The 23,408-nt window shown below is 39.4% G+C and overlaps 1 protein-coding gene across 8 annotated transcripts in view; it reads right to left on the bottom strand.

The window, feature by feature from the left end:
* The window catches only part of LOC129725672 (protein Fe65 homolog), a 187,069-nt gene that overhangs the window by 144,712 nt on the left and 18,949 nt on the right, over nt 1–23,408 (bottom strand). For 3 of the 8 annotated variants that reach the window (XM_055681737.1, XM_055681730.1, XM_055681736.1), the window contains exons 1-2: nt 10,904–11,048; nt 1,073–2,449 (exon numbers count right to left, since the gene is read on the bottom strand). The exons of 2 other annotated variants lie outside the window; for them this stretch is intronic. The gene's annotated coding sequence lies outside the window, so the exon portion shown is untranslated. Of the gene's footprint in view, nt 1–1,072; nt 2,450–10,399; nt 10,527–10,903; nt 11,049–23,408 lie in introns of those variants that run through there. 3 more of the 8 variants (XM_055681733.1, XM_055681732.1, XM_055681731.1) reach the window with 3 other exon arrangements.

The raw sequence follows: 23,408 nt of genomic DNA, 5'->3' as shown, positions 1-23,408 counted from the left end.
GAGCAGATTTAGGCTAACTTTTACCTAGCTGAGTTCTCCCTCTAAATAACAGTAGGTAGATTTGAACTAAACTGCAGGTATATGTACATAGTTTCGCAAAGTCCTTGATCAAAATAAATACAATGTAATATCCAAGATAAATACTTTTTCCATGATACTCTTGATATTGATTGTCAACCAAAATTATGAACCGCTTTTCTGATGCCGTCGGTCGTCTCCACAAGCAGCTCAAACCCAAGTCGGTAAACAGTCTCATGGAACTACCGTGCGAGCACATAATTTTTCTATGCTTTCATTTTCCACTTGTTCAGTTCTGTGTGGGGTTCTTTTGGCATGCTAATTTATTTCGGAAAATCTGAGTATACGCTTGTTAAAGAGTGTACAGTCGGGTGGCTGGCCGCCCCATGTCGAGACGACACCGTGGATCGCGTAGAGCACAAATTTCGTTGGCCTCTTGTTTTGCCACGGAAGCCTCAAAGGCTACATGAAATGTCACGCCTACCGCTGCGTCAAGTGAACCTACAACCTTGAAGCCCTTTAAATGACGGTGCTGGTAATAATGTTATTTTGTACTTTCCGGAGCACATAATTTGGATGTTTTGTTAGGTTATTTGGCAGAACACAGTTTGCATTATACGATTGCTGAATTCGTACATATTTTTTCCCTTTTTTAAACCAGTAGCAGCCGTCGCTCACACGACAGCCAGTTGTGGCTTCGCACATAAAAACTCACAGACCTGGGTGTGTACTTCAATTGCTAAAACGGAAATTTGTTATTAGTGACTGTTGGCATGACGCATGACGGGTCACCGGAAATGGCCCTTCAGTTGCAATTGCTTTCGCAATTGATTTATGATTAGATATCTTGATTGGTGTTTTGATTGGATGTTTATTCAATTCGAATATTTTTAATAGTTAGCCTTGAAGATTGTGCCAAAAACAAACAGAACAGCACGAGTCCAATTTTCGACAAGAAAAAACAGTATTAGGAAACTTTTATAGATAACTCATGAGAGACATAATTTGAATCGTTTGAAACAAAAACATAGAATTCATTTAGCGTACCACTTACCTCTTTCTACTTTTTATTTAATGTTGAATATTCATAAATAACCGATCAAATGCCAGCTCCACTGGTCAACAGGTTTCCTCAGATGTTTTAAATTCTTTTGAGTTGCCAGAAGTTGAAATATTCATTTCAATTTCAAACCACACGAAGAGCGTCTTAACGTACCACGCCTTCTAAAAACACATTACTCGTTAGCAGTCACTAATTTCTGTCAGTTAGCAACAATTTAGCGTGATTGATAATGGGATAGCACGAAGGTAACAGGTCTTTTCTGCCGGTACACAACTCTCACAGTTCACAATCACTGCTCGGGGCTCATGCCACTTGTGGAATACTTGGAGATAGACATCCGGCCTAGATTTTCACAGGTTCAGAGCACCGAGCGTATAAGGAATTATATCATAATCGACTCCACTCGTTTCAAATTACGTCTATGACAGGAGAACTTGTATGCAAAAGAGCCAATAAATTCTTTAATTTTATGACAACGACGTATCAAACGATCTAACGGGGTTCATAAAGCATTACATAGTTAGTTACAGCTACAAATTCCCAGCAGTAAACTTCCGCTTCCCGTCAGGCAAGTCAACTGAGCACAGGCGCCAGCGGTAAGTGCCAATGTCTGATAGTTTCCGCTTTCTCCCAAACATATACTGCACAAACCAGAAGCAGTACTAAATAACGGTCAAGAGGGAGTCGTTCACCCAGAACGCATTCGTTTCTGTAATCGTACAGCACGTTCCACGCCTATTCCTCCCACATAGTACTGTTTCCACCCCCGGGTACAATATGGAGCGATGTTTATTCACTTAACGAGATTTTCTTCACGCCCAACCCGCAGCATTGGCGTTCGCACGAAACTTGGAAGGGAAGAAAAGTAAGCAACTCCACGGTTGTGGCCGCACCGCGCATCCTTCACCACGCTTTTATTCGCTCATAAAATCCAATGACGTTCAGAATATGCTTATTCAGGTTTTCCTCACCTCGATACCTTCCACGGGATACGACGGACTGAATCGAACAAATACATATACGTTGAGCAAGGCACCGCGATGTTCTAGTTTCGCTTCTAGACTTCTTGTCCTGTACGAAGCCGCAATAAATTGGAAGTCCACTGTTCTGTTTTTGCTGCTGGCGTATAAATCAAAGAACGCAATTTACGAACACTTTTTGACTTTCACTCGAACACTACCCCACTTGTGTTATAATATTGGCTTTCACTTTTTTTCTGCAATAACTCGTGGATTAAGAGTCTTATTTTTTGCTGAAACACACAAACTGTAAATGTTCTTATTTGCTTAAAGAAACGAAAGTTCACTATTGTAATGAGTCAATATCGGAGAAGAATGCTAATCCTGAAGAGCATTGATACTAGTCAGCCTGCAGGGACAAAAAATATATAACCGGGTGAATGAAGTCTGCAATAAAGCCAAGCTGTTGGTTGGCTGCCAGCTGCAATGGATTGAACTAGTTTCAGCGAACCGTAATCAAAAAGAATATAACTGCTTGCTCAATCCACGGGGTGGCAAAACAGTCATCAGTTGCAATGAAGTAGTTGGCATTTTTATAAAAGAAGAGATTATTGTACTACCATGTATCAAAACCGCTACCTCGACCATTTAATTGATGTTCGTTTGGAAATGTCCTCGATTGCGTGAGTAAGCACATTAAGCATGAAAACATCTTTTTCCAGCGGCTTCAGTTCATTATTTTCAGAAAAAAGCTCATTTTTTCTTACTCATTATCTTTGAGAAATAGCTAACACGAATGAGTAACGTGAGCAAATGAATATGTAGATCAGTCGGTTTTTTTTTGCAAGAGGCCGCTGCATTCGATGGCGGGACAGTGATGGACTCAAACGGGGTAACTTCAGCAGCTTTAGGCGGCTTCGGTTGTTTGCTCTCAATTACGCATAACTATCGCCCTTTGCCTAACGATGCTTGCTCCGAAAAAAGTTTATTTAGAATACTTCAAGCTCAAAACGCTAGTATTAAAGTCTTTTTTGTCCCGATTGTTTTTGATTGAATTAAAATTCTACAACTCCTTTAGAAATGAACGAAGGATCATTTCTGGTACCACTAGAAAACAATCCATCTGGGGCAAAGTGCTGAATTTCTAATCTTCTAATTTCTAATTTCTAATCACATACAAGACTTCAGAGCAGAGAGCTGGTCTTCAGTCATCTTTCAGCACATTACGAAGAATGAATTTCATTATGTGTTGGAAACCAACTAAACCAGACCGATGAAGCTCTTAGTCACGCAACAAAATTACACATTGATCAACACTGCTATTAAATATATATCTCTAGAGAAAAATCCAATTTAAAACAGGTTTTTTTCAGAACCACAATTTGTTTAAAACCTAAAATAATCCACCTAGCGGTCAGACTCAGCCTTTCTCATTCAAACTTGTTATTTGTAACTGTAATAATGTTATTTGTATGCTTAGATTTAAGCAACAAAGGTACAACAAAGGTACATTCACTCTTTGGGTTCTAAAATATTGATGTTGTAATTGGAGTATTAAATATAAAATTTGACGTAATGTTAGTGCTCAAGAAATAGCGAAATAAAAGAAATGACTCTTAATTTCGAACAATTTAATCACGAGCGATACGTTCAAATAGTACGATACCAAATATAAATGATGTTGAGGCCATATATATTGATCAAAGCAGGTATAGTTTTAAATAGTCTTTGAATTTCTTTTCATTCCATAACTTTTGAACCACATATCAAGTTGTTATGAAGTTAGTTATTTGTAAGTTCAACAGATAACCCGTTCGTATGACACTAGTTATGTTAAAAAAGTCGTGTAATCTTTGAGATAATAGACTTTCGTTGTTTTAACAATTTAATACATAACGGTTGCTTAAGTTCGATTATAATCGAATGAAATGGGAACGTATAGAGCAGCCGAATTGTGAAACCACTTGTTCAATCATAATTTATCAGCTACCTTTTAACTAGCCCGTTCATATGATATCAATATTGTTCAAATCGGTTGTGTAGTTTCTGAGATAATGAAGTTTCGTTATTTTCACATTTTGATACATTACAGACGAAGTTACATTCCGATTACCGTTAAATTCGATAGGGTGTTATGAGGCAGCTGGACCTCTCATTTGACACTAATTTAGTGAAAATCGGTTCAGCCATCTCTGAGAAAAGTAAGTGAATTTAAGTAGTCTTGTGAATATTTTACTTTTCATTGCTGGATTTCACATTTTTAAACATACAGGCAAAGTAATTGTTCGATTGCAAAAAAAATCAATAGGGTCTTATGGGGCAACTAGACCTTCCATTTGACACCGATTTTATGAAAATCGGTCCAGCCATCTCTGAGAAACATGAGTGAGATCAAATAGTCTCGAGAACACGTTTCTTTCCATAACTTTTGAACCATATGTCCAATCTTTATGAAAATTGAAATTTAAGGGTTTTTTAGGTAGCCCGTTCATTTGAAATTAATTTTGTTCAAATCGGTTGTGTAGTTTCTGAGATATTGATATTTCGTAATTTTTACATTCTGATACATAACCTCCAAACTAGTAATCCGATTACAATAAAATTCAATAGTAACTTATGGGGCAAATAGACCTTTAATTTGCAATTGATTTCATTGAAATCGGTCCAGCCATCTCTGAGAAAATCGATTGAGATTGGAAGAGCGTTACACACACACACACACATACAGAAAATGCTCAGCTCGTCGAACTGAGTCAAGTGATATACGACATGAAAATCTAAAAACGGGAAAAGCGAAAGATACAGTCATCCCAGTATTATGGGCCAATCAGTATTACAGGCTAATACACTTTGTGATGGTTTCTAACGTATGTCAATAACTTGTAATAGTCAAATTTAAGTTTGGTGAACGTTGTTCATGTTCACTAAACCTATATTTGACTATTCAAAGTTATTGGAATATGCTAGAAACCAATACAAAGTGTAGACTGGCCCATGGTACTGGTTGGCCTATAATACTGGAATGACTGTATGTCCAATTTCGAATGCGTCGATTAGTTTTCAATGAATTTCCTTCATTCTTGCAGCAATCGATAGAAAAATCATCTATGCATCCGCTCAAATGCAAAAATTGGATCATTCGAACTAACGATTGTGTTTAAAACAATAGACAAAAATCAACGAATATTCTTGGGTTTACCTTCAAACGCACTGTCGAAACTACCCATGAAGCATCGATCATAGTAACCCATGAGTCAACAGAGAAAATTTGACGGCTCTATCAGTCGAACTCTAACCGTAATGGCGAAAACAGTGAAGCTACTTTGTTCAGAAGTGTGCTCGTTCGTACACGCATGTTTTCGTAAGTCAAGGAGAATATTTCGGCCAACTGCCGGAAAGTCGCTCGCAAGGGCGTTAATTTTTTTGCAAGTAAGCTCATATAATTTCTTTCCATGGAAAATTTATCAAATTCAATTATCTGTCTCAGTTTTATATCACCATTTGAAAAAATTCATATTTTTAATGCAAACGTTATTATACCAGAGCGATTCTCGCTGAAACTTGGCCACTAGGTGAACAAGGTCTTTGAAATTTGATATAAATGCACATAGTTATTAGAAATATAGAAAAATGATAGTGCTATTTTTGTTTGATCAAATTTGTTGACCCCTTGGTCACCAAGGGGCGAAACAGTTTTCAGAAAAGTTGAAATATTAGCAATTCTTGATGTATTATTTGAGCTATATCTCTAAAATTCGTTATGTTAAGTACTGCAAGTAGCACTTTTTTTGTAGAGGAATAATAGGGCTTTCAGTTGAAGCAATCTTAATTCAGGCCGCCATCTTGGATTATATAAAAAAATGCAATTTTGACCGTGTTCGCAACTACCGATTTTGGATCTGAGACCAGCATTGGAAAGCTGAGAAAAAATGCTTTAAGATGCAAGAAAAAAATTAGGTGAGCATCAGTGTTAACCCATTAATTGAACCTATTTTCCAAGCTGAGTTTTAAAATATTCAACGTACACCGCGTGATCAATGTAGTAACCTGTCTACTGGACCAAGTGGATGCGCATACTGCAAATGAAAGCCCTATTATTCCTCTTTACAGAAAAGAGCTACTTGCAGTACTTTACATAACGAATTTTAGAGATATAGCTTAAATAATACATCAAGAATTGCTAAAATTTCAACTTTTCTGAAAACTGGTTCGCCCCTTGGTGACCAAGGGGTCAACAAATTTGATCAAACAAAAATGGCATGATCATTTTTGCTCTATTTCTAATAACTATGTGCATTTATATCAAATTTGAAAGACCTTGTGCACCTAGTGGCCTAGTTTCAGCGAGAATTGCTCACCATTGAACAGTTTCAAGTCTCATTAGAATTCAGAGTTTGTCCTCGGATTGGTCCGTCCTAGCAAGTTCGACAGAATTATATATCTAGTAAACCGGAAAGGTACTATTTAAACCAGCCATGTTAGTTCTGGATAGCAACTAGGACAGTCCTTACTTAGCAGCAGCAGGAGTGGCAGCGGATTGCAGCTGCAGAGGTAAGTGCAACGGGACTACTTCTTCCTCTAGTAAAAAATTGCCTTTGTGCGGTAGCGGCAGCATCAGCAGTAGGTGTACAGGTTTGCACTGTCTCGTCAGAAGAGTGCCTTTTTCCAACTGTCGAGGATACTACAGAGTAGAGATGGTCGGGTATGGGAAATTTGTTACCCGTACCCGACTCATCGAGAATTTTCAAACCCGTGCCCGACCCGAACCCGAAGTCTGGTTTGTTTTAAATACCCGTACCCGAACCGAACCCGAAAAATAGTTGTTCCAATTACCCGTACCCGACCCGTACCCAAAAGAAAAAAACGCCGAAATTGCCGGTACCCGACCCGTCCTGGATTTTTTTTCTGTTTAATTTAATTAAATTTCATTTTATTTTTTTTCTATTTTTTTTTTTCAATATATCCGAGTACTTCGCACATTTAATGCACTGATTGTGGTTTCTCGAGATAATGGCTGGAGTTAGGTTAGAACCGAGTGTTCATGTGAACGAATATTATTAAGCCCGGAGTTCCAGGCGATATATTGGTTCTCCTAGAATCCAGTGTAGCACTTGTCCGCTCATCTGATCTGATGATGAAAAAATTGACCGTTTTTTTGCTCTGCAAAATATCTATCCATAACTGTGTACGGAGCATTTGGGACTCATTTTTCGTGTGTGTTACCTCATATTAAAATTGATCAGGGACTTCAATTTTTTATTTTGAATGCATACGTATGTTACATATGAATTGCTGAAAATTTTTATTTTGTTTTCAAGGGAATAATAAAAATTTATTAGATTTTTTTTTTTTGGAAGATTTATAATAGCTTCATAATGAACCAGATCAAAACAACAAGAAGAATAGGGTAAATTAACTTTTAGTGGATCCCATTATTTTATTAACCTTATGATGCAGACTGGCTGGACAAGTTTTTGAAAATCACTCGAGTTTTCACATAAAATGAATTAATCTGGCTGGTTGTTTATATTGTTTATAACTTGAGAAAAGTTTGATAATTCACTACATCCGCAAACCTGTAATTTTGGAGTGCAAACCAAGACTATGCTATCACTGTCAAATCTCATTTATTTGCTTCGTACCAAACATTTCAATTGTCTGCGGTTTCCCTGGCACATGAAAAAACCGGCAAAAATGTCATTTAACTCAAAACGGTTGCAGAAAAAACTATTCACTTTCACATTAGAGAGAGATAGCTTGATTGCATTCGTTTGGTGCAAACACTGCCGGCAACTGTCAGAATAGGTATTGGGCGATCTCTCGTTGAGTGAGAATGGGCGATTTCTTCTCCCATCTTTCCGATTATCGACATTGAGGAAACACCTAAGCTTGTAATGTTAAAAATTAAATTCTCATAATGCACGAAATTCGAATTACCCGTACCCGACCCGTACTCGACCTATTGATAGTTTTTCAAACCCGTACCCGACCCGAACCCGAAGCCTTGTATTTTAAATTACCCGTACCCGACCCGAACCCGTAAAATATTCGTCGGGTACGGGTTTCGGGTAAAAATACCCGTACCCGACCATCTCTACTACAGAGATGCGATTGAAATCCAAAGGCGGAGCTTCCGATCTGAGAAACAGCCATAAATGACCAAGTAACACCTTAAAGAAGTATTTTTAGACGCGGTATGATATTCATAGGCCTTAAAAAGACCCAGTTGCCACTTTGAATCTTTTCAGGGCCACCACATCATTTTCAGAGAGTTATTTCATTAGTGTTGGAGAAAAATTATTATATATTATAGTACCTGGACTTTGCTTTGCTTAACAGAAAAAATAGTTCTGTACATTTTTTCTTCGATCAACAAAGTGAAACTTCGACCGCATTGAGGCTCCATAACTCAAAGTGCCAGGTGCGAAAATCGAAGACTCTAAGGGGGAGGGGGTTGAACCCAAACATCTCCTCCCCGTAGGCTACGCCACTGGCGTAGTTCATAAGAATTCAAAGGCCATATCTTTTGAATGAAATCTGTTAAGACATCTTCGAAATAAATAAATTGAAAGTCCTTATTTGATTAGTCACCGAGTACTACAAACATCGACCAAAAGTTGTGAGATACTGTTCAAATTCTATGTCAGCACATTTACGAGCACAATAATTTTGCGTTACTAAACGAGTGAAAAAAAGGACAATAAATAAACGGCTCGATTATCCGTAGAACTCGGCTATCCCGAGTGAAATATATATTTTCCTGCCTCGGGATAATCAAGTCTGGCTCATAGCAACATATCATGTTAAGATTTTTATTTCATTTTTTTGGCAACGTATCAGATTTAATGAAAATTGCTTCTAAGCCAATATTTCCAGTCAAGGTTTCTATTCGATTTTAAAAGAGTGAAGAAAAATGGCGTTTTGCTTTCGCCAACTCATAATGAGAAATGATGTAGCTGACAAAAATATTATCTTGCAGAATTATATTTCTTTCTAGTAGAAAGCGTTATTATTGAAAAAGACCGGAACGGTTGCTCTTCAGCAAAGTTGATGATTCATTTGCCTGCTTCTCGAAACATAAGCTATGTCGGTATTTCGACGAATCTTCCTACGACAATTGTCGCCAAAGGATTCTTAGACGATGTCGCACTCGAGGTCACCGCAGGAAAAACTAGATGATTGCTGTTGCATATTAATACGAATCTAAAGCGTCGCCTGAGTCACGCTTTGCATATTGTCTGTGAAAAAATTTGAATAATTACAGTGACAGCCGAGGCACACAGGCCGAAAACCGACGACGGAGTTTTTTACTATGTTAGACCAACGGGTGCATATTGCATGAGATTTGTGGAGGCGCCAGAGGGCTCTCAGAAAATAATTTTTCGTTCTTAGTACTACTTCAACTCATCAACCGAAATTTGAGATGAAATGAATACGCTATTCAAATGGACTCCAAGCTATGGAATTAAAAAAAGGCAAATTTATATTTTAAGTTTTTCTTTAATTTATAAACGCAATAGATTAAAATGTGTCGAATAATAAAGCAATAGTAATGTACGTGCAGCTCACAAAATAGCGTGCCGTACAGTTTTCAGCCATGTACGTTTCTCAAAAAAGCGAGAGATCACGACTCTTATTGATGTGCGGCATGCAGAAAGTGCGCAAATATTCCGTTGATTACTTTTGGGAATCATCATTATTCCGTCGATATTAGCTCTGCATCACACTGACCGCACACGAAAACAACGGGTAGCTTTATCCTTGAACTGGCAGCAATAAAGACCAGACCAGACAGAGCTCACCGGTACGAAGGATACAATCAGGCATCTTCTAATGTTTGTTCTTTACTGGAGATAATACACCAGGTACGGTCCAATGACGCAGGCACGAAAACGTCTTTTCCCAAACGCAACAGAGCTCTCTGCTTCTTGTTACACTGCGTAGGAGGAGGTTTTCCTCTGTTACCTTGCGTTTGAATCTGTTTTGACTGAGACCCAGACGAAAGATAGAAACTGTGGGCCCGGCTTATTCGGCAATGAAAGAGGCAAAAAACGTTACTAAGGTTATATAAAAGCGGTTGCTTTTCACATTCGAGTCAAGTTACACAATCGTAAAAGTTTGCTGCTTCGGTCTCCTTTTAGCTCATTCTTTCATCAACTTACTAAAGAGAGGTATGATTTTTTTTCTTTCATTTGTTGAACTGCCGGCTCAAAATCATCTAATTTTTTGCTAATTTTTGGTAGATTGGATTTTAATTATTAATTCTATTTCGCCGCGGAATGCAATACATGTTGAATTGGGAGAGAAGTTTCGACGTGAAATCGACAATCTAAACAGCATTCCTCTTGTCTTGACTAACCCAATCCAGTTTCATTCGTTTCCACTTGGTGTGGTTGAGTTCAAACTTTGAACTTGTATGTTCAGCACGTCTTCTTGCATTTTTCTGCTCGCCCGAAATCACAAAAACTTGATTCCACTCCAGTCAAACACCTCATCTAACAATAATCGAATTCATTCTTTCAACTACGTTTGTGTCCATTACATTTCACGCGAGATTCCTTTGGGGGCACCAATCCCAATAAATCACTTCACTCAGACTTTTCGCTTTATTACTTCATTTCGCAACTTTTATTCGTCAGTAACAATGCGAATCACCTGCTGTTATAGCGCTTCTAACATTCTTTTTTAATTACATAACACTTCAAACGTGATGGAATAACACAAAAAGTCCTTTTCTACACGACTCTGCAAAACCTCGCACGGAAACCTCCACCCCACCACCTGGTCCTTTTTCCGCCTCACACACAACAGAACCCAAGCACAAACCGATATACAGAAAAATGTTAGGAAACTGTCTACTCACTTCAGCTCTACACTGCGACCGACACGAAAGCTGACGTCCCTTTGAATCGAAATGCATACTGTGCGACAAACTCCACCCGTTCGCATGCCAGAACGATTTTCCACACCGACTTGGTACAGGGTGTATTGGAGTTCCTCTCGAATCAGGGCGAATTCACGAAGGATGTCGGAAACGAAGCGTGCGCAGTGCGAACTAAAATCATACCGAGTGACGTCACCTAGAGGCGAGAATTTTCGGTTAGGTATGGAATGCATTCAATTTTGGTAACAATGCTAATGTGAAACATTGAAACGCGTATGACAAAAAAAAGTATTTTTATTTGGTTATAAAATAGTCTATTTAATCTAATGTTACCGTTCATCTAACGGCTACATTTAAATTCTTAAAATAGATCGAATATCATAGAAAAGAATTCTTGAGAAGCTACAAGCAAGATTAAAATAAAACGGTATAAAACTGTGTATGTTTCATTCTCAACCGCTTCAATGTGCATATACTTGACAGAAAAGCACTCAACCGAGGATATCATTCTGCCGTACACGAACACACTCGTAATGCCGGGCATATTCGGAAAGCCCACCGCCATCCTAGCGGCCGTCTGCGTGATAAAATTGTATTTGTGGCCTTTTTATCATTTCACCACTCTCGCCTCACTTGGGCATGCAAAGGCTGGTTTCATAACACCCTCAATAACCTCGCAAAGGAAACGCACTAAGGCACCACAACACGTCTCTTGCTCAGCCTCGCAGTCTTCTCGTCCCTAGGGCGGCGAAAATCACTTGTTTTTCATGTCTGTCTCCGGTCGTTTCCACCGTTCGCTTCTCACGCTAGCTCGTGTCGACTCAGACCCGCCGATCGAATACGCGCGTGTCCTTCAATAGGCCTCCCGTAACCGTACCTGTGGTGCGGTTCCCTTATCGTAAACTTTGGCCTGGTTGCCGAAAAGAACCATTCCAAAGTCATTTGTTGAACAATAAAAATCAATACACTTAAGCAATCTTGCGTCTCATATTTAAAATGAAATGTTAGGTATTGCGAAACTTTGCTTGTCCTCAAATCCACGATTACTCAACATTTTTAAAAATATATAAAAAATTCAATCGAAGCAAAGTTTTTCTCACTATCGAAAATCCTGGATTTGCCGGCTTCACGGTCGAACCCTCTGCTAGCACGGAAGCGTTCCAAAATTTTTCACAATCTGTTTCAAAAAGACTGTTTATAACGGGTGACAACTAAAATTTTGATTTTTTTTCTACTGCTGACAAAAAAGTGAACTTATTTAAAGCACAAAAAACAGACGTACCACTCCGACCAAAATTTTAAGAAAATTATGGTTCCTACTAACTTGTGCGACACCTACTGGACATATTCCGCAATAGATAAATTTTCAGCTATTCTGCTGCTTTGGCAGCACAGCGCGCGACAACTATCAACTGAGTTAAAAGGGAAAAAGCACATCAGCGCCACCACCGCTGCGACGGGAATATTCCGTAAAACTGAAACTCATTTGTTTTTTCCTATCCACCGCACAAAAAAGTGTTAAACAATAATGTTGCGGAAACATTGTTTTATAGCACTCCCGAAGTTTAAAATGAATTTTTCTTATGCGATTTGTTTTGTGCGGTCCCTAGCACAAAAAAAAATGTTTGCCGAGGTTTTTGTGCAGATTTATGATAACTTGCGTAATACTTCTTGCTTCGACGCCATTTTGAACAATGCCTTTCTTCATTCATTATTTGACGATAAAGTCTCTGCGAGTTTATGCGACGGTGTGTCGAAGTTAAGAGAAAGTCATTCACTTGACTTCGAATGTAGCAAGTTAGCGGGTCGTTTAATCCGAAGTAACTACGTTGGAAACTGGGTTGCAGCAACCAATATAATAGAGCGAAAAAGACGGAGGGAGCCTCGAAAATTCAATTTTCAAAAGATTTTTGGTGAGTCGTTTTTGGAGTATGTAGCTTTCGCTACAACACTGCTTGTTGAACTTCTTTGCGCCGTTGTAATGTGTTAATCCCAGGTAGACGACATCGATCAGGATATGGAGACAGGTTATTCGGATCATGCCACGGAAGATTTCATAACTCAATCCGCACAAATATTTCCTGCAATCGCTTTAGTCGCAAATTCCAGCCAGACTATTGTTATTGGGGCACCAAACAAAGCTTTCGAGAAGTGGGCGAACGAGATTACTATACAACACTCTCAAGTGGTAGGAATCCATAGAGTCGCGAGTAATTTTCGAAATGAAGCCATATTGTCTTGTGGCTTTAGCGATTAAGTTAGTATAAAACTCCAAGGTTACTACCGTGGTCAACTCTTGTAAGTGCTTGATTATCATTTGATAGTTCAATATAATTAGATTCATTTTGCGGTGGGAAATCATTATTTGACACTTACTAGTGCTGGGATTGAAATGGAGAGTTCGCAACCTGAAAGGAGCGTAAAACTTTGCTCCGGTCCTCACAAGTTCCTATCTCACACATCCACGAGTCATACGATCCATCATCAAAGTGCGCTAACCATATCTCGGCGGCAGAAAAAATACTTCGCCAACCCGAGCGTCTGTTCACAAAGGTGGTGCGGCTCAAAACAGCGTCTGTTCACCATATTGCTGATCAACGTCCTGGTGCCAGCGTGAGATACCATACACTCATGTCAGATGAAGATGTCACGATGGTCCTTCGGCGAGACTGGGGGTTGGTGCAGGCCTTACAAGCCAGACATAAAAACAATCAGTACAGGAAGCAAATAATGTTAATACGGACCGGAACATTCGGCATAGACCTAAGCAACGAAAACAGACTAATGATTAGAAACTCAGATCATGGAATTGCAAGTCTCTTAATTTTTTGGGAAGTACTCGCTTTCTTTCTAATTTTTTGAGGGTCCTCAAGTTCGACATTGTAGCACTGCAGGAGGTATGCTTTACGCGCAGCTGGATCGTGCATACGAGAGCTGCCCAAAATATGATGTCAAAGTCAGTATCGGAGATCTCAAAGCACAGGGTGGCCAGGAGGAGGAATTTATACCGGTTAATGGAAAGTTCAGCGCACACCGGCTCACGAGCAAAAACGGCGCGGCCTTCGACTCATTGACTTCGCCACCTCCAAGAACATGGGCATACGTAATACCGACTTCCAGCGTAGCACATCTGTTCAACTAAAGAACCAAAAACGAGACAAAATCTCTTCAATTTGAGTATCGACATCTAGCGGTGGAGAGAATGCATTTTACACTCAAAATTTTAATACACTTATTTCATTCATACCTGCTCGTGGTGAAGAATTATTTTGGTCTCTCTTGTCCTCATACAAAACCAAAAGTAAAAAAAACTGTGCGACCTCGCGCCGTTCTTTCGTCGAGAGAATTCTTTGTTCTCTCCGGTACTGGTACAGCGAGGGTGCCTTCTCATGATAATCGTACAGTACCACCCGCATACGTGCAAGGTTTTTTGTTCATTTTTTTTTGATGAATTTCATTGCTGCCCGAGTTGAAAACTGAATATCTTGACTAACGACAATCGTTTTTTTTTTACATAGTACCTAATGTTGCAAGCAGTGCAGTGTATAGCGCGATATGCACTACTCGCAATGTTAGGTCTAATAAACGGTGCGAGAAAAATATTATTGCCGTTAGTCGAGAAATTCGGATTCCAACTCCAACGAAAATATTTCAGTAATTGAACTAACTGGTTAAAACGGTTTCAACAGTCGCGGGATGTACGATCCAAGACAATTTGGTAGGCAATGTTTGAATGGTTGAGAGATTTTTAGTTTATTTTTTTCTAATCATGTTAATTGTGAATGGTTACTAAATTTCTGTTTAAAAATCTCTTGAATGCGGTTTTGTCTTAACACAATCACAATCAAGATAGATTCATGATCACCTCTTTGTTTGGTCATTAAAGTGAATAAAGATTAGATGTTTGTTGCATGTTCAAACTATTGGAGCGAACGGTTTCAACGATGCACTGTAAAATCAATGTAGGATGGAAAGGCGAAAAACAAATTGCGAAATCGTGGGCTAGGATTTGCAGCAGAGTTTTGTTCGTAGTTGCATATCTGTTCTGTGAGCGTAGTCTACATATCGGTACACCTGGAGATGACCACAACAGACTGAAACACAAATTGATCACGATTGATGGAAGGCACTTCTCGGATATTATCGACGTCCGGCCCATCGTGGCGCAAACGTCGATTCTGACCACTATCTCTTGTAGTCAAAATGCGCTAAAGACTTTCGGTTGTCAACAACATGCGCTACCGTCGCTCACCACGGTATAATTGGTAGCGACTTAAAATCCCTGAAGTTGTATGCGCAAAGCCTTGAGGCAGCGTTGCCGGATGAGGGAGAGCTTACCGAAACCCTTTAAAAGACTGCTGGAGTACTGTGAAAGTGCTGTTGGATTCGTCTAGAGGAATCGACGTAACGGCTGGTTCGACAAGAAGTGTCAAACGATTCTAGACTGCAGCAAAGATTTCGCCATGGCATGAGTCGATGCAAACAAAAACGAATACAGCAGCCCCTTCTTGGCCGAAAAAAAAGCGCCGCCAGGAAGTGTTGGAGTGTGAGGAAATGGAGCAGCTGTATCGTTCTCAAGGAACATGTAGATTCTACAAGAAACTAAACGCATCTTACGCAGGCTTTGTGCCACGGCTAAAATATGTCGGGATAAAGATGAAGGAATCTTGATGGATGAACGTGAGAAGCAGCACTATAATAAACACCTGAATAGTGCAGAGGTAGTGGACCAAGACGGTAGGAGGAACGACTTCGTCAGCACAGCGGATTAGGGAGACACGCACCCTCGATAAGTGAAGTTAAGGGTGTTATCAAGCAGTTCAATAACAACATATCAGCTGGAAAGGATAGCACCGCAGCGAAGCTTAGCAATAGCTAGGTACGGATAGGTTGGCTTCCTGTCTGCATCAGCTGATAGTCAGGATCTTTGATACAGAACAGCTACCGGAGGAGTGGAAGGAGAGAGTAATAGGACCAGTATACAAGAATGGCGGCAAGTTGGAATGTGAGATATAACGAGCGATCCCGTTTCTCAACGTAGCCTGCCAAGTGTTCTCTTAGATCATTTTTCGCTCGATGGTTTGAGGGAAGTTATCAAGCTGGTTTTCTGTATGAGTGATCGACAACCGACCAAATCTTTACGCTGCGGCAGATTCTTCAAAAGTGTCGTGCCCCACGCACGACCTATTCGTCGATTTTAAGGCCGCTTACGACACTATCGACCGTGTAGAGCTATAGTAAGTTATAGACGAAAATGGCTTCCTTGCGAAACTAACAAGACTGATTAAGGCCACGATGGATGGTGTACAGTGCAATGTAAAGATTTTGGGTGCGGTATCAAGCCCGTTTGAAACATGCAAAGGACTTCGACAAGGCTTTCCTGCCTCTTGTTCAACATTGCACACAAGAAATGTGCGGCCTCCAATATGCGGGGCACGATCTTCGATAAATCCAGTCAGTTCTTTTGCTTCGCTGACGACGTGAACCTTGTCCAAAGGACGTTCCAGGCGGTTGCTGAACAGTACACCAACCTGAAACGTGAAGCAGAAAAGGTTAGTCGAAGTCGAAGTCAGAGGGAACCGATTGCGATAAGCTGTAGCGCAGTGATCAACGGATATGAGTTCGAGGTGGTTGACGACTTTGTGAACCTCGTATCATTAGTAACGTCAGACAACTGCAGCAGAAAAATCCGCAAATGTATCCTAGCTGGAAGTCGTGCCTACTACCCTCGTACCAAGTGCACTAAGTACAAGACGCTCATAAGACCGGTAATCCTGCACAGGCACGAGACATGGAAAATGCTCGAGGACCATCTTCAGCGGAGTAAGTGAGGATGGCGACGTATGGAGGCGAAGAATGAATCACGATCCGGCGCAACTCCATGGCAAGCCCAGTATCCAGAAAGTCGCTAAAGCTGGAACGGTACAATGGGCGGGACATGTTGTAAGAATGTCGGAAAACAATCCCGCAAAAACGTTAGTATTGAATCCAGCCGGTACAAAATGTAGAGGCGCGCAACGAGCTAGATGGTTGGACCAAGTTGAGCAAGATCTCGGAAATGTAGGACGCTCAAGAAACTAGAGACAAGCTATCATGGACCGAGTGCGTTTGCGTAACATTGTGACGCAAGTTAAATCCTGAGAGATATTTCACCAGGAAAGTAAGTGAGTAAGTTATGCTAACTGTTAACCAATTGTGACATCAATGAACAAACTTACCCAAAATCCCTCGTAGCCGTCAGCAGTCGTCGATAGTGTGTATCGTCGGCGTATGCTAGTTCCCAGCCAACATTCAACAGTAAGAAACCATCATTGAAGAGCAGCGTGAACAGCAAATGTAACAAGCGGTTACCTTGTGAACGCCAGAAAAGAGCTAAAAATTATTTTTATCAAATTTAGCACATAACTTACGATTTGATTAGTAATTCAAGGGATAAATTTCGCACCACAGCGTAGGTGATATTTTAGCGAAAATAGAAAATTTTCAATAATTGATAATTTATAATTGATCGGTATTGAAGTATCATCAATTGATCAATTGACTAATCAATTTCCTCAAAAAAACATCGTTTAGTCCTTATTATAGATATCATAGAATATCATGTATCTCAAATCACCGATGAATTTCGCAAATGCATCACACAACTGGCAGCATTGCCATGAGAATGAGTCATCAAGTTGAAAAAAAAAGACGAAGCTTAGTCCGAAGCTGTCTATCCCCGGTCACCGCTCTAGCGTATGTGAAGGAAGCAAAATTCTTTCGACTTCTCCAACATATTTGGCTCGCGGGATGGGGGAAAAGCAATAAAAGAGCATTTTGTCCACAAGCACCCGGGCGCAAAAGGAACCGAAAAGCTTCAATAATGCACCGGCTGCTATAGAAGAAATGGAAAGAAGTAGGTACCCCCCACATGCAATGACTGGTTGGACTGACAATGTTATCCTTGCTTTTGAGCTCGGGACTGTTCTACTTGAGTACGACAGTTTCCCTAACGATAAACCTAGAGAGAAACCGCGAACGTTTTCCCTTATCGCAGGAGCAAACGTACCTACCTACATTAGCAATGGGCGATCTTTGAACAAAAATCGATTCTCCTGCATCGATTAATCAAAATCAATAAAATCGATTCATAAGAAAATCGAGCCTGGAAAATCGATTTAACAAAAAATCGATTTTTTGTTCGGTATAAGCTTTTTACGACTTTTTTTGGCTATATTTATGGAGATTTTGGTTTGTTTGCGTTTTCTGGTTTATTAATCATGTTCATCGAGTTTTCGTACACAACATCTACTAACGATACGGCTTTTATAGTTTATTGCCATCTTCTTTACCCGCGTGTACTCTCAGCGTTTTTTTTTCTACTAAAAGTTTTCGTTGACGCTCATCCCATAGACCATTTTACGAGACGTTTGTAAACTTGATTCATGAACGGAATTTTGACAGAAAGTTTGGAACCGCTGACATAATGCACGTGAAAGCATCAAGAACATCAGCAGGATCCGTGACACCTGTCAGTTCGTGAAATGGTCTATTGTTTCAGATGCACTAAGAGCAATCCAAACCTGTATACAGTCAGGTTTTTTTTACGCGGGGTAACGTACCTTGTAAAAAAAACGCATAAAAACCGCATAAAAACCGCGGTAATTCGAAAATCCGCGTAAAAAAAACGCGCTCATTCAAAAATCCGCGTAAAAAAAAAACCTCGCTAATTTAAAAATCCGCGTAAAAAAACACGTTTTTTTTTAAATCCGCGTAAAGTAGTCCAGCAAGAAGGGCTTTAGAAAAAACCCGAGACGCTCTAGAACCAGTATTTAAAATTGACCTCTTTGACGGTCATTCCGGATCTTTCGGTGGGCGGAGGGTATTTTTTGGACTAAGTCTTTTACTAGATAAACACTTAAACGTTTCTGGTTCAAACACGTTTTTTTTTAAATCCGCGTAAAGTAGTCCAGCAAGAAGGGCTTTAGAAAAAACCCGAGACGCTCTAGAACCAGTATTTAAAATTGACCTCTTTGACGGTCATTCCGGATCTTTCGGTGGGCGGAGGGTATTTTTTGGACTAAGTCTTTTACTAGATAAACACTTAAACGTTTCTGGTTCCAAACCCACGTTAATTCGGAAATTCGCGAAAATTGTTTTGAATTAGCGCGGTGTCGCGTAAAAAAAAACGCGTTAATTCAAATCCGCGTAAAAAAACCGCGTTAACTCATAAATCCGCGTAAAAAAACTCGTAAAAAAGTAGGAGGGTGGTATCCAAGACACGACCGCAAAGTTGACGTAGGACTGTAATAGTTCTATAATTCCTTTTGAGGCTCTGTTCGATTTGAGCTCGTTTTACTTCTGGCACGGTTCGATTTTGGCACATATGTGCCAAATTACACATTGATGAATACCTTTCATTCTGATACAGTCAATTTTCTTCAATACGCGAAAATGCTACCTTCAACAGATCTAAATTGAGTACGATATAGTAGAAATTAAGATGAAGAGTTACAGTTGTTTTCGAAATGTATATTCGCAGAAAATTTAGAATTATCATGAACATGTTAACATTCAATTCAGGTCAATTTAGGTTTATGGGTTTCTCAGGTTTTTTAGGTTTTTATAATTCTAGCTCATTGCGGTAGCTTAACGGAGCAGTTGTATTTATAAGTTGCTGATGTAGAACAAAATTCTAATTGAAAAATATAAATACAAATGTGGGAACTCTAATATCAAGATGAAATGAATTTGGTTTTTCTCTATACCGCAAGGTGCAACTAGGATTGTCATATTGAACTAAATTCATTTAGCTAGCAAAATATAATCATCAGTACAACTCGTTTAACTACCTTCAAACGGCAATTCGATTGTGTTCCAGATCGCAAAATGATACCTACGCGTTAACCCAACACGCTCCACTGTGCGTCGACAACGGCAATGTAGTCTTCACTTGGCTTGGCTGCACACAAATGAATATCGGGTTCTACTGCACTGATAGACGACGAGTGACCAGCGCTCTATTCATACATTGCTCGGTGCAGTACTGTTGCCTGTGCCAGCATGTTTTCCATCAAGACATCAGTTTTAATAACATTCTGACAGCAGAACGTAAAACTGTCTGATAGTGGAGGTGGTTACGAACTTTCGGAAAAAGCTTCACCTTCAAGACATCAATATTGTCTAGGCTAATAAAAGCAAACGTTAGTTGACCTATTGGGACGGGGAGACTGTCAATTTTGTTTTTGCCATTGCTATACAGGATGTCACAGCAAGCAATTGGTGTCTATTCATGAAGTCTGTGCCAGGGGTGCTCGCATGTGATTGGTACATTGTTCGTGAAAATTCGACCTTGAAACTTTTATTCAATTTTCACTGTTAAACAATGAAATGATAATGATAACTGAGGAATCACAAAATTGTCCATCATTTTATCAATCCAACGACATATTGATTATTATAATCCATCATGTGGTTTTTTTTTCTTCATCTATAGCATCATGTGGTTACATCAGCATTACCGTTTGAAATCTTTCATTCCAACGTTACACCTTGGTTTTAGTTTCCGTAGAATGTATCTCGATATAGTGCGGTTAGACGTAGTCCTACGTCAAAATCCGCGTATAAAAAAACCGCTTAAAAAAAACCCGGACTCTAATTGGGTTGTTTAGTTATTCACGGATTTCCAATTTTTATATATCATTCAAAAGAATGTAATTTTTTAAGCAAAACGTGATTTTTTAAAATTTTATATCATTTTCCTTCGGTTTTCAAATGAAAAATAAAAATTCGCTCTAAATCGTTACAATGACAGTTGGTAGATGGGCGAACTGTCATTGTAGCGGTTTCGAGCAGATTTCAAGAAGTTTTAAATCGTGATTTAAAAAGCGAAGGACAATGATAGAATTTTTTTTAAACTGATATAGCTGAACAACCCAATTCATAAAAAAATCGGAACATCCGCAGAACAAACTCAAATAAACAAAATAAACAAATATTTGAGTTTACGAGTACTCCGCTACTCATAGTTGAAAAATAAGCGGTATGCCTTTTCTACCTAAATCAAAAAATTGGTGCTTGATAGTTAACACCCACAACGATAGTAAACAACGTCCCTACGGAAGCCAATTTTCAAAAAGTGCACTTGCAGAGGTAGCAAATATGAAATAATGTTGGCTAATATCCAAAATGGTTAATTCAATATCCAATGCAATGCAAAATTTCAGCTAAATCGGAATTCAGGAGTATTTGGTCTAAATTTCACTTTCTCGACTTATGAAGAAAAGCACAGTTTGTAAAATTTTTTTTTGTGCCAAATGTTTTATGCCTTGTTCACACTATAGCAGATATCACGTGATATCGCGTATCTTGAAACATACATACATCTAGTTTTCACGGAAAATTTGGAGTATGGGATTTGAAATCAAGATGGGCGATATTAAATCATGTGAACTGGTTATTAGAAATGTATAAAACGTCGGGGTCGGGTGTTATCCAAAAAATCGAAATTTTGCTAACTGTTCGTGAAGGCGAAATTTTGAACACTACTTCTAAATAAAACTGTCAAAGTCAATTTCCATTGCCACCCCAATGTACACCAATCAGATAGTAATGAATGTATACAATATATTTCAAACTTTCGAGACAGTCTTGTGGTCTGGTAATTTATATTCAGTTCGAGGTGCAAACTTGTCTCGTCGTTCTTTTCATCCTCGCTAGGTATGGGCGAGCCGTTCATATGAACCGGTTCTTAGGAAAGAGCGAAAGAACGAACGGCTCACGAAAAAGAACCACGGTTCTTTGGGCGCATCAGAACTGTTTGGTTCGCGCGAACCCGAAGTTTACTGAGACAACACGAACTGTCAACGCTCGTGAATCATTGTAAACCATGAGTCGGCTTAGAGCCCCTCTTGCAAAAGAGCCGTTTCACCCACCCCTAATCCTTGATATATTTCACAACGCATGCGTATAAGCCAAATTTCATACGGGTTTGTCTATTGATGTCGCGTTTACAAAGGCAAAAAATGGTTACTGCGTTAAAAATACTGGAGGGACTTAATTTGGCTGCGGATTGTTCTTTTTCAACTCGACGACAAGGTTATCCAGCTTCCCTGACCTACAGAAAACGTCAAAATGGGCTGCGTGCACTATACGCCATTACCGTTCGTGAAAAGCTGGATATGCTGGAAATGGGGGTGGTGACATACTCATGAAAAAAGTTGTCATGGACGTAAACAATTGTTTGAACCAACAAAAACATTTGAAGTGCGTTTTTCTCGGTTTCATGTCCATTGAATTTTAGCCCACTCTCCAACTATGGACATCTCGGTAAAAAATTGACACATTTTTCAGATCAGTGTCCGAATTCCGAGCACACACTTCTTCGGAGAGAAGAAAAAAATTTCGTATACTATCAATAAAGAAATTTTCTTCTCTTCAAAGAAAAGTGTTCTCGGAATTCGGCCGCAAATTACGTTAGCAACAATAAATGCAATCACTATTGTTTTCAATCCGTTTTGCACACATTTATTTTTCAGGCGGAAAAAAACGATCTTGCCATCCAAAGGATCGATTCAGCAGAAGATCGCGCGAAGAGAAATCGATTCAAAAAATCGATGAATCGGCTAGAAAAGATCGATTTTGCAAAAATCGGATCGATCTTGCCCATTGCTAACCTACATGGAAATGTTCACCACAGCGAAGCGAGGGACACTAATGTTGTGACGAACTCGGGAGATCGGGGAAACTTAATTAGAATTGGAAGGATGGTACACCGACAAGCGGGGAACGAAAATAAAAATTGGTTTTGACCGGCCAAGTTGAAACGGGGCCGAGAAAGCGATAATAAATACCAGTGTCGAAAAAGTAAATAACGTTGATAATGTATAAAAAATATGGACGATTATCACGCAATACAAAGATTCGATAAAGTTTTCATGCACTGAGAAGGGGTGCGAATGTTTCAAATTCATAATTTTCACTAAATAACTTTCGATGGTGGCTTTACGGTACGAAAACATTGTGTATGAATTCTCATTTTCTTCCAATTAAGATAAAGTATAATCTATGCCTTGGCTTTCCGATAGACATATCAGCATAAAAATATCGAAAGTAAGAAAGTCTTTTCGGGCAGGTCTTTTACCTGCCTACAAATGCGCTGCCTTTTATATCAAGACTAAGTTTGTGAACTTATTTACGCAAATGTTTACAACATGTCGTCAAGTGGTTTATCGAGCGCTCACACTCGTGCTAAAATATGCTTTTCCTCGAATGTTAGTACGTAGATATTTGATAAAAAGTTCGATACCTCGAGCGGGTGATGATCATTTGATGGTCCTTCTTTGAGCTGATATAGATGGAAGGGGTAAACTTCCTGCTTCTGTCATATCACATGGGCACTTCCTGTTTGGTGATGACACCAAGCACCAAAAATTAGCTGCGTAAATATTTTCGAAGTATTAGATTTACTAGATTATGGTTAGAGACATGCAACATTGTTTACAAA

The sequence above is a fragment of the Wyeomyia smithii genome, chromosome 2, assembly GCF_029784165.1.
Source record: "Wyeomyia smithii strain HCP4-BCI-WySm-NY-G18 chromosome 2, ASM2978416v1, whole genome shotgun sequence".
In the NCBI taxonomy this organism is placed as follows: domain Eukaryota; kingdom Metazoa; phylum Arthropoda; class Insecta; order Diptera; family Culicidae; genus Wyeomyia; species Wyeomyia smithii.
This window is presented reverse-complemented; position numbering and strand designations above follow the sequence as displayed.